Genomic DNA, 12725 nt, shown 5'->3' on the forward strand with positions numbered 1-12725 from the left:
AAGAGGGTCCACTAGGGCTGCAGCATGTATTGTACCAGCCTAGGGACCCCTCACCTAATAATACACACTGCCAGTGCAGGCTGCATGTCTTGGTGCAGAGAAAACTAAAGAGTCAACATGGCATATATCACTGTGTCCGAAAAAATGGTGGAATGCACACCATATTTTAACCCTAATTTTTTTAATGCTCGAAGGCAGCTTTTGGCGTGCAACCTCTGCTTGTGCTCTGCCCCATAGTACGTGAGAAATTCCAAACCTAACTGGTGCATTTTTGCGCACTGCCCAGGATGCACTGCCACGCAAAATAAGAGTTCAATTTCATCCAAGTAATACAATGTAGTCAATATTTAATCCACATTCTTCAATATTTTCAAAATTGATACAGAGGCAACATGATTCCAGCCTTCAAATGCAAATGAAATGCAAGTCCAGGCTTTGCTTCACAGCATGTCAGGATTCATTTTTCATCCTAAGTAACCAAGTGATGTATCAAATGCATTTTGGACAGAACGCCCTTCCTCAGGGGTAAAACCTTTCAGTAACCAACAGTAATCTTGTGTCCATAACCATACATAACAAATTAAGTAACAGAGTATTATACAGTGCATCAAAATAATGTGAAACACAGCCACTAGCACATGCTGCGAACAATTACATTCGTAGTTAGTTGAACACAGAAAAGTCAGAGAAATAACAAAACAAAGATAGTGATCACTGTTACGCCATGCCAGAAAACATGCCCCATGTTAACCAGTGTCATATGCAAAATAAAATATAAAATGAAAATGCGAAATGAAAGTGACGGAGCGGCAAACAAGTGTAGAGGAAAGTGTAATCTATGTCTGCTATGATGTAATGTCCAATTTCTGATGACCGGCGGTGCAACTGCTCAGTGTGATTTTCGAAGAGCAGCCAGAGTTTGTGCAGACTGGCTAATCATCGAGAACAGGGACAGACTGGCCGTAACGGGCACTGGGCAATCCCCCAGTGCGCCGCACGGGTGGGGTCCGGTTTTGGGCCCCTGGGGCCGTTTTTGTTACAGGGCCGTTTTTGCAACATAGCTGCAAAATCGGCCCTGTAACAAAATCGGCCGAAATCCGTCCCTGGCAAATAGCTCAGTGGCACCCCCAACCCCCCGGGGGCAGAGGGGGGGGCGGCCAAGCACTTTGCCAGGGCCGATTTTTGGTCCCCAGCCCGGCCCGGGTCGAGAAACGCTTCAAGAACAAAGCAGGTGAAATCAATTGAAACGTGCTGTGAGTATAAACAAAACCAAAAACCATTAAAAAACTATACGGGAAAGAAACAAAACCTATGTTGGACTCAGGCATGCGCTCTAGCACTATTGTGCTAAGTTGTGTGCCTGACACAGGGCAGAACAAATCAACGCCGGTGCTAAGGAGAGGGGAGGTGAGCAGGGCTCAACTGGGAACCAAAACTGGCCCTGGCAAAGAGCTTGGCTGGCCCCCCTGAGAGCGGCCGAGCTGTTTCCCACCGCCGGTTTTGCCGATTTTGTTACAGGGGCCGATCGACCTTGTAACAAAAACGGCACCCAGGGGCCCAAAATCGTCCCCCACCAAAGCGGCCCACTGGGGTAACGCCCGGTGCCCGCTATGGCCAATCCGGTCCTGTAGGTGAGTGTCATATACCTCTGAATATAGTGCTCTCATGCTCTCTCCATGTGACGCAACAAAGCACAGCCTCTTTGGGCGATGCTTTGCATGACACATATGTGAATCTGGGCCTCACTATGTGAAGTGACTAGTCAGCAAACAAGGATCAGGCTTCGAAGCTTGACTGAGTTCTCTGACCCTGGGGCGTAGGTATCAATAGTGTAGCATGTGCATCGGTACCAGGGCCCAGCATTGTTAGGTGTCCAATGCACCCAATTGAGAGCTGTATTTTACTGTCAGACAGTGGACCATTTACTTACTTGCACCAGGACAGGCACCATTACACGTCCAAGCTCCGATCTCCTCCTCGGGGTGAAAACTGTCAGTAATATGGATACCCAAAGGTGACCCTGTTGTCTGTGGGAAATAGATTTGCGGGTGAAGATGAACAGCATATTTATAAGGCTCCTACAATCAGCTACGTTTCCATCTATCGAATTAGCACCGTGGAGTTCCACCTACAACAAATGAATGCCAAGTCACATTATCGAACTGACAAACACGAGCGCTTTATTCATTCCATTTGCGGTTTTTCTTTCTATCTAATGAACATGCAAATACGTTTTTCAGCATTCGACAAATACATATTGCCCAGTAAAGTCTGCACTCTAAACGGAATCCGTGACACGTGGATTTTCTGCCTCCTAAACAAATGCAGCAGGCTCTTTCTGATTTTAGATGGCCATGGAGCAAGTTTTACTAGTTTGGCTTTGCCAATAAATAGCAAAAGGAGGTTACAGCTAAGCTGCTTGATTTAGTAAACCTTACTTGCAGTGCGGGTTTTGAGGTTCTGATTCGAGGACCACAAATTCTACCTCAAATCAAAAACAAGACACTGCTACCATCTAGTGTTCAGTCACTCCTGCCTTGCTGAGCGATTTTTTTTAATTTTCTTGTTTGGTCCTAAACGTTCTGGGAGGTGGAAAGTAGCAGTATACCTTTAATGTTTATAAACGCATCTATGCATCTTATTATAAACTACTATAGCTAGATTTTAAATATATTCTACATTTGCATGTATCCAATTTCGCAGATGTAATGTTTTTTCTTACAGCAGGCATTAGGAAACACACACACACGAGTTATTTGAGTGTACAACTAAACAGCGTCCTATGCTATGCGAAAATGCCTTTTTAGGACCCGCATGTCTTCCATCTGAGTGATGCCGTTTGTAAACACCTCTGGTTCATTCATGCCGCTGAGCGAACTGGACACGTAGAACAGCTGCTGTTGGAAGGGCAACAACTTATAGCACATAAATCTACAGCGCAATGGCAAAGAAATTGTCTCCCATCAGCTCACCCAGCTGTCGCTTTCATTTTTTCTAAGCCTGTTATTTTCGGCTTGTTATTTTCAGCATTACATTAACTCCCTATTGGTGTAGAGTACGCATCTGTGTAAAGGTCAGTCTTCCACCAAGAAGAAATGGCAACTAGGGGGCTTTTTATGATAGACTTGCGCCGCAGGAGCATCACTTTTTCTGACGCTGCGGCGGTGCACACCTCTCAACCATAGCTATGAGATCACACAAAGCCACTTTGCGTGCCTTTGAATAGCTGCATGGATATGGAGTAAGACAAAGGAGTGCAAGTCGCTCTTTAACTCTGACCCAGATTTACTTAATCAAGTAAACACGGGGAAGCGCCAAAACGTTAAGCCTGCCCAGACCAGGCGCAATGAGGAGAAATATTGGGGCATATTATCAAGGGGGTTTATCTCTGCTTTTTTGGCTTTAAAAGCCAAGAAAGCGGAGATAAAATTATCTCCCTATTACCAAGATGGTCGCTATCTCCTACTAGCTGTCGCTAACTGGTGTTAGCGACAGCTAGTAGGAGATAGCGACCATCTTGGGCCCCACATTGCATGTCAGTGATATTTATCACTAATGACATGCAAAGTGGGCATGCCAAGATGTTAGCGACTGGAAACAGTCGCTAACATCGCTATCTCCTATTTCCAACTTATGGAGATCTTCGCGCTAACACCTGCCCTGAGCAGTTCTTAGCCATGTTATCCAATGGGAGGTGGATAACATGGCTAAGAGCATTAGCTCGATAATGCATGAATATCGCTGGCTTTTCAGCGATTTCATGCATTGCGGCGATTTTTATCGCATTTGCGATAAACCTTGGTAATACCAAAGGTTTATTTGCGATAAAAATCGCCGCAGCTTTGCGGTAAATTTTTGTCTCTTACCAAGCAATAGCGATAATTATCGCTATTGCTTGGTAATATGCCCCATTATTATTTATCCTAATTTTTTCCTCTTTCCATGTGTGCTGCATTGTGCAGTACACATAGGGGTATATTTACAAGAACTGTCACTTTTTTGACCCTGCTGCAGCATTTGTTTTTTGTTGTCATATTTACAAAGTGACAATAGAGCCCCTCAGCTTCACTTGTCCACTGTTAGCGCCCACTTTTGTCTACGCCAGTTTTTTTAGCTGCATTTTTCGAAAATGATATGCAAGGTAGAGATTCCCTAGGAAAAACCCTTGCAAAACTGACGTCACCATATGTACAAGGATTTTCTGAAACGCCTCTCATTTTCAGAAACTGTCACTAACTCCCATGAAAGGCAGTTTATTACTGCTCAGGAAAAGCTGGTCTTAAAAATGATGCTAGCACACTGGTAGAAAAGCAGAACAGATCAAAGCAATTTGACAAGCTCAACTATGACATGGATCTAATGTATTGCAGCTAGGAGTACCAAGAAGACCTTCACCGCAACCATAGAGGCAGTGCAGGAGAAGGGAGTAGGCATCCTGCAAGATGATAACCCCCAATGAACTCAGGGAGTAGAAGGTAATTGCCCAATACAGGCTCTGGAGGGAGACCATTGGCCGACTCCTTCACCAGATTGCGCCAAGGCTGTAGCCAACATTGCAGCGCTGCACCAACATAACTCAACAGGCCAAGCTACTGGCTATACTACATATGCTGGTATCTGGAACTTTTCAACCTGGCTCCTCCCCACCGTCCTGGATGTCATTATACAACTCACACCCAAGTACCTCTACTTCCCCAACACAATGCAGCAACAACAGGACAACAAGCTAGGCTTTTATGCCATTGCAGGATTCCTACTTGTGCTGGGGGCAATGGACTGCACACATGTGCAACTTGTGTCTCCTGCGACTACATCCCATATCTACTGCTACAGGAAGCACACCTATTCCATGAATGTGTAGACAATCATGGACCATCTGGGCCTTTTCATCAATGTCCTTGCCAAGTACTCGTGCAGTGCACATGTCTCATTCATGTTCTGTCATCCCCCCCTCAATGAGCATTTACAGAATGGGACCTACAGGAATGGCCTACTGGTTGGTAATTACATCTCAAGCACCTGACACAGCACAAGGCAGTCAATCATGTAGAAATACGATGACATATCAGTCTTGGGTTGAATGAGACAATTATTAAAAAAAAATTTGTAGAGCGCGTAGTCACCCGGAGGTATCCCAGCGCTAAGAACCCTATCCTTACAGGTCGGTGGGCCGGGGGGGGGGGGGTTGAGTAAAAGAAGGGGGGGAGGGGGGGTTCCAGACGGGCAAAACTTTTATTGGGGAAAAAGGTGAGTTTTCAACAGCCTCCTAAAGCGTAGGTAGTGTGGTTCGTTTCTCAGGTCACGGGGGAGTGCGTTCCAAAGGCGTGCAGTGTGAACTGAGAAGCGTCTTCCGCCTGAGCGTGCCTTCTTAAATCTGGGGGTGATGATAAGATTCTCCTTATCCGAGCGGAGAGATCTAGAGGATTTATAAGGTTTGATGAATTTCCTGAGAATAGGAGGGCCTTGACTTTTTAACAGTTTGTGGGCTAGGCACAGGGCCTTAAATTTGACTCTCTCTCTAATTGGGAGCCAATGGAGGAGTTTTAGTGCAGGTTTGGCCGAGGCTCTGGCCGGAGTCTTGGTGAGGATCCGGGCGGCGACGTTCTGAATTCTCTGAAGCTTGTTCATTGTTGCTTCAGGGGCGCCCAGGTAGATCACGTTGCTATAATCAAGCCTAGAGAGTAAAAGGCCTTGAATTAGCAGTTTTTGTGATTTGTGGGGCAAGAGGGGCAGGATATTCCTCAATGATTTCAAAAGCCCGAAACACATCCCGGCGACTTTCTTTGCTTGCGCGGAGAACGAAAGAGCTGTATCGAGCCACACGCCCAGGCTTTTTACTTCTTGTTTTGGGTCAGGGGGGGGACCCAGACATCCCGGCCAGATGTTCGGGGAAAGGGTGATTCCTTTCTGGCCGAGGAGAAGAACGTCCGTCTTTGCTCCGTTCAATTTTAAGGCTGATCTATTCATCCAAAGTTAGACCTGCGTAAGGCAGTTGAATAAATCTGCTGGTGGTTGGCTGGGATGGGATAAAGACACAACTAATTGTGTGTCGTCAGCATAGCTTACGACGCTCACTCCGAACGGGGTGATAACCTCCTCCAATGGGGACATGTAGATGTTGAATAATGTGGGGCTCAGGGAGGAGCCCTGAGGCACACCACATTGGAGGGGAGTTTCGGAGGAGCGGGTGTTGTTTTCCCAGATCTGAAAAGTACGCTGGTCCAGGAAGGACGAAAGCCAGGATAGGGCAGAGCCTTCAACACCGACTCTCTTGAGTCGTTTTATGAGAAGTTGGTGATTGACAGTATCGAAGGCCGCACTCAGGTCGAGGAGGATCACTGCCACTGATCCTCCTTCGTCTAAGAGTGCTCTGGCCTCCTCTACTGCTGCCAGGAGGGCGATGTCTGTGCCCTGCCCAGGACGAAAACCTGTTTGTGAGCTTTTTAGTTTGTTGTTGTCCTCCAGGAACTGTGACAGTTTCTTGTTGACCAGTTTTTCAGCGATCTTGCTGATCCCTGGGAGAAGAGAAATTGGCCTAAAATTAGCCAGGTTCTCGGGATCAAGGGAAGGTTTCTTCAGCAGTGCTTTCACAACTGCCGCCTTCCAGCTTGGGGGCACGACTCCCTGTTGGAGTGAGGCATTGATCAGGTGGGTTAGAGGGGGAACAATAATGGAAGTTACTTCCTTAAGGGTCCGAAGCGGGGCAGGGTCCCTGGGAGATCCACTTTTAATAGAATTTAGAGTATTTTCCACTTCTTCGATAGTAACTTGGCCCCAAGAGGGGTGACAGATGGCTGTCCGAGTGTCCGGGGAGTTGTTTTCTTTGCACGGGCTGGCAGGGGGGATTGAATCAAGAATTTTTTGTATCTTTTCTTGAAAGAAATTCGCCAACTGATGGCATTTTTCCTGATCAGCCTTAGGGTCTGAAGGGTTTGTCGGTCCTGGGTCTGGTGTTCTCAGAAGTTCTTTTAAAATGACGTAGGATTCTTTACTCGAGCAGACTGCTTTTTCTATTCTTTCCTGGAAGAACGTGGTTTTAGTCTTACGGATGGATGTTTTGTAAGTAGTAAGGGAGGTAGAATAAGCCTCTTTATTTACTTTGGACTTATCTTTCCGCCAAGAGCGTTCCGATCTTTTACAGTCCTGGCGCAGGGCTTTAACAATGCCTACGTAGTTTGTGTTGGCCTATATACTTGTGCCATACTTCATGGTTTATGCGCCACACATTTCCTACAAGTCACACATGTTTTCACTGCCTACGCCACTGTGAGCCACAAGTATAAGAGAACAACTATACCATGCTCTAAGCAGCACTGATAGGTACAGCAATCATGTTACTTAGGGGACAGGTATGCATGAAGTAAGATCAGCGTATTGTGCTCATTTACTGGTGTTGGTATTTTAGAAGGCATCCATATAGCATCACCTTACTGAGCATCGTATGAAGCTGGCCCTGTATATACTATACCAATGTAAGGTAACATGTTTACAGAGTCCAGGGAGTCCCTAGAGGTATAGCAGAGACTAAATTAGGTAAGTACCATACCAACAGGTCTCTCTGTGGTGGTGTGGGTGAGCAGTTAGGCTTATCCAGGGGTTGTTTTAAGCATGTATTGTATCCACTCAATCAAAGAATGATACACTCAGAGACAGAATCCAGACCAAGTAGGTAAGTATAAAAAAGATATGCTTATGTTTCATTTTAAAACTAAGCAGGACTTGACACAGGTGAGTAAAATATACTTTCAAATCCAAGACTGCTCAAGTAAATGCAGTTGTACTAGAAATTCCAGTTGTTACATGTCTGCATCCCTTTTAACCGCAGTTTGTATTATACAGTAAGTACTTTCAGATTACTTTTGGGTTACTTTGGATTCCTTGGAGTACTGGGGGTAGTATGCTATACAAGGTAAGTATGACTTTTATATACTTTGCCATTGAGTTCACTGTTCTCCATACATTAACAGTTCCACAGTTAGAAAATTTTTAGGACCAAAATCTTATAATACAACTTTAGTTTGGTAACCAGGTAACGCTAGTGGGCACTCTACTCTTGTCACGGGTTAAGTACACATACACTTTCTAACCTTGGTGGTGCGCAAAAGGGAAGAAAGGTTGGTTACCAATTTAATCTTGTGGTTACCCTCCTCTGAGCGGTATTTGATACATTCAAAATTGACCCAGAGCACACAGTTAGTAAATTCAACAGTCCATGATATATTGATAAAATCCAGTAATTTTCAATCCAATGTCCATGTATTTATTCAGTTTTTCCAATTCTCAAAACAGAACCAGGTAAACTTTTCTAGACACTGCTAGATCTTCAGTTCACAAAGCAAAACAGCCAACATGTGTTTCGTCGTGCAGTATCATGCACATTTCACTTCTTCAGGGCAGCAATCCCAAGAGGAACTGGATTACTCAAACATTCTACATAGTAACATGTGTATATGAAAGTGGGGACACCTAATCAGAGCGTACCTGTGGCTCTGTCCAGCGCAGGCCTCGTGGGAACCGACCGGACCTGACCCTTTATCCCCTCTCCTGAGGGGGTACCTCTATCCCACTCTACTCCGGGTGCCCCTTCGTGCGGATAGCGAGGGGCTGCTCGGGTCTTCTTTCCCTCCGGCCATTGGGAGGAGTGAGGACCTACTGGGAGGCGGAGCCAGCACCAGGGACTACACAGACCAGGAGCCATGTGCAGCGCCGGAAATTGCCGCCGCGCCCCCGGACAACACGCCCCCCGCCCGGCCAGGTGTAAAAGGCCGGGGGCTCTGGGACACCTAATCAGAGCGTACCGGTGGCTCTGTCCAGCGCAGGCCTCGTGGGAATCGACCGGACCTGACCCTTTATCCCTTCTCCTGAGGGGGTACCGCTATCCCACTCTACTCCGGGTGCCGCTTCGTGCGGATAGCGAGGGGCTGCTCGGGTCTTCTTTCCCTCCGGCCATTGGGAGCAGTGAGGACCTACTGGGAGGCGGAGCCAGCGCCAGGGACTACACAGACCAGGAGCCCTGTGCAGCGCCGGAAATTGCCGCCGCGCCCCCCGGACAACACGCCCACCGCCCGCAACGCCCCTTTTTCAAGGATCGGCTTCCGCGTAGCGGGACGCGAGCGGGACGCCGAGCGAAGCCCGGGCAAAGGGCGGGCAGTCTGTGGCAGTCAGGGGCTGTCAGAGGCTGGGCTGCACCACCCCCCTGTCAACAGATACCTCAGGAACTGCAGGTGATCGAACACTGGCTGAGGGTCTAGCTACCCCGATGTCTACTCGGTCGGGGAAAATACTAAGGGGAGGGGGTGGGGGGTCCTGGGATTACGACAATAGGCACAATGAACAAATTCATCACCAGAGTAGCTGCTGTATTGGAGAAAGAGATAGTGATGACGGAGCGACGCCTTTCACAGGAACTCCTACCGGCCAGACGCTCCTCGCTTGGGGCAATGGCGCTGGCCCAGTCGCCCACCCTTACCCACGCTACTTCACCTTTCCCTTTGGGCTTGATCGAACAGCCACGGGTGGCCGCTATTGGAGCATGCATTGATAGGCTGGAGAGCTTGATCGCTCAATCGCCATCCCTTACTGGCAGTCCTGCGGCCATGGGCCCACGCACCCTAGACTCACTGCGCCTCTCCACCGATCAGGATTTGCCATTGTTACACCCAGGTCCTACACAGGTTCCGACCTTGCCATCCTTGGTCTATGATCCTCCAGTTTGCATAAAAAGGAAAAGGAAAAGGAAAAGGGCTGAGAGTTTGCGGAAGGGTGTTTTCACCGCACTTCACAAGCGCTCAAGGAAGCTTGTTGCAAAGGACCTGACCCCCAAATCAGGCAATGGCTCAGCCTCGGTGAACCCCGAGATGGGAGAAGGGCGCGTTTCCCTAGGCACTACACCAGAGGCTGCGCAGGAAATACTGCAAGACCCAGCGTCTTTCAAACAATTTGAGGACCTGTTCAAATCCTTACTAGTCCCGCTCTTTGACCAAGTTAAGGGCTTGGGGGAAAGGTTAGACAGGTTTGAGCAAGCTACACTGGACAACTTTTTCTCCTTGAAAACTCTAATTAAACTCCAGTCAAGAGCAAGGGAGGACAGCACGGGCGGGAACATGGGCAAGCGGGTATCTGGTGATGTAGTGCAGGCTCCATCCTCGATAACGTCTGCACTTATTATTGCAGTCTGTAAGGATCCAATTATTGCTCCTACAACCCCTACCGTGGCTAATCCTGGGACTATTACCCATACTGTCCAGGTCCATTCAAGCTCCCTTGAAACATCTAAAGCTTCAACTACGAAATCTGGCCATCCTAAGATGCCAGCTGATGGGGTCTCGGCTAAGCCCAAACGTTTGGTCCAGGTAGCGGTCAACGGCAGGGGAGTTGGCCCTGCTCCCCAGGCTAAACCCGCTGCGAGCCATCTGGGAGTTGGCTCTTCAGCTGTCACACCGCCGATAGCGACCCGAAGGAGCCCACCTGTACATCTAACCCCAGAGTGCCACCCATATGTTGCGGTTCTCATTAATGTCCCCCCTCTGAAGATTGCTCAGCCCGAAACCCACCAGGCTTTAAAGAATAAAACTCTGCACTGGTTGAAATCTAATAAACCGCTACCTAGGGGTCTGGAGGGGCTGATTCTTGGAGTACGTAGGGTGGGCTGGGTAGGATATGGCAAGAAACGCCTGGAAGGAGATTGTGTGGTAGTCAACTTTCAAGATAGTAGAGTTGCACACACAATCTGTAACCACAACCACGTAGCAGGCGGTCTAGGCATCGATGTGGTGGATTTAACTTATTTCTACCCGCGGCCTGTTACGAATTACTTTGGCTCACCCTATCCTGAAATACAACACAGTTACAGTGGTCGCCCAGAGCTTCTAGCTGCACCACAGTTCCACCCACAGGCAGCCTGGCCAGGTTGGAAGTGGGGCTCTTCGGGTTACTGACTTGATGTTGCCTGCGGGGTGGCATTTGGGGATTATAAAGCGGGCGGGGTCTCCTCTCCTACTGTATTGTTGACTAGTTCATTCACCCCAACAATAAACCATATAGCCCCATCTTTCATCCGGGAATCTGGTGGGGAGCAGGGTAACAATGGAGAGGGTGGTGGACCTCTAGTTCCGGTCAGGGCAGATGTCCGCTGTGATGTCGTGCCCAGTCGCGTTCCAGCTGTAACGGATCCAGTCCTTAGGATTTTCAGCTGGAACGTGGCTGGAATCGACAGAAAGTTGGCACTGCCGGACTGGAATGCCCTTGTGGAGGAGTACTCAGTCTGCATCTTTCAGGAGACGGAGCAGGGAGCCCACTCATAAGGTGGGATATTCTTCCTACTCTATCTCTGCTGTCTACCCGGCATCCGGGAGGGGACACCCCTCGGGTGGCCTCCTCATTTGGGTGGCAACTTCTTTAAACTGTAGAGTCAAGGAACACCAGACCAACTGCCCTGATCTCCTTAATATCATCTTAAAAGACGCCCGGGGTCGTGCCATCTTGAACATTTATAACATCTATGCCCGGGGCACAAAGGGAGGTAGACAGTCGCCCACTATTGCTCTCCTGGAGGGCCTGCTAAGGTCCTCTCCATATAAATCATGTACCCTGGTTGCGGGTGACCTAAATTGTACGTTCGAGCCCTTGGGCTCGGACGATACCATGGATTTGGAGGAGGAGGACCTAAGGAGGGGGATCCCGGCCCTAGAGCTAACCCCAATCAAGAGGTGGACTGAAGTGGCACTCCAGATTAACACTCTTAGTATGGAATTTGATCTTAGGGCCCTCAATGGGAGGTCAAGGTCTGATAAGGCGGGAGCCCACACTTACAACAGGCCCAACCACACGTCAAGAATCGATTATATCTTGCTTAACGTGTGCCTTTGGAGCTCGGCGAGGGACATGGAAATTATCACGTCCGTTGAGAGCGACCACAACCTCCTCTCTCTCGTCTTGACTCCCTGGTGGTCGGAGGGCAAAAGGGACCACTGGCCACGTACCACCGTCAAATTCGGGGAACCATCTGTCTCGAACTGTGGCAGGCGGCTGAAGTGGGCAAAGCTCACCCTATCCGCGGAGAAGGTTGCAGCTATAACACTTCTTCTCGCCACAGCCCAATGTAAATTGGATGTTCATGAGGGTGGGCCTGAGGAGGTGTTTGGGACCTTTTGTGACTTGACCATGGCTATAAGCAATTTGTTTATTGCCCCAACTAGACTTACTGGGGCTAATACTCGTGCCCGCCCATTGAAAAGAGAGGGATGGTATACACATAAATGTGGGGCAAGTAAAAAAGCACTGGTGGAAGCAGTCAAATCCAAGTCCCAAGCTAGGACCAGGATGGCTAGAAAGATTTACACCCAAACCTTAAGAATAGCGAAAAGGGAGTGGGAGGAAAAGTTCTGGGCGGACCTTTTGCATGCTAGTCAAGGAAAGGATGCCAGGGGCTTTTGGAATCTGGTGGGATCCAGGAACAGGCCTGATGGCACGTTGAGGACTTGTACTATCCCGGCCCAGATCTGGTTTAACCACTTCAGGTCCTTATACTCATCGGTAGAAGGGTCCCTCAACGAGCCATTCTCCCTTGCCCTTTTGGCAGAGGATAGTGTTCTCGACCCCTTTACTTCATGGGAGGTTGCGAATGTAATTAAGTCCCTGGTACCCCTGAAGGCAGCCGGCCCTGACGGGCTCCCAGGGGACCTACTTCGAGCCTACCCGACTGAATGGGGTAAAGTGGTAACCGC

The sequence above is a fragment of the Lissotriton helveticus genome, chromosome 6 (assembly GCF_964261635.1).
Source record: "Lissotriton helveticus chromosome 6, aLisHel1.1, whole genome shotgun sequence".
NCBI lineage: Eukaryota > Metazoa > Chordata > Amphibia > Caudata > Salamandridae > Lissotriton > Lissotriton helveticus.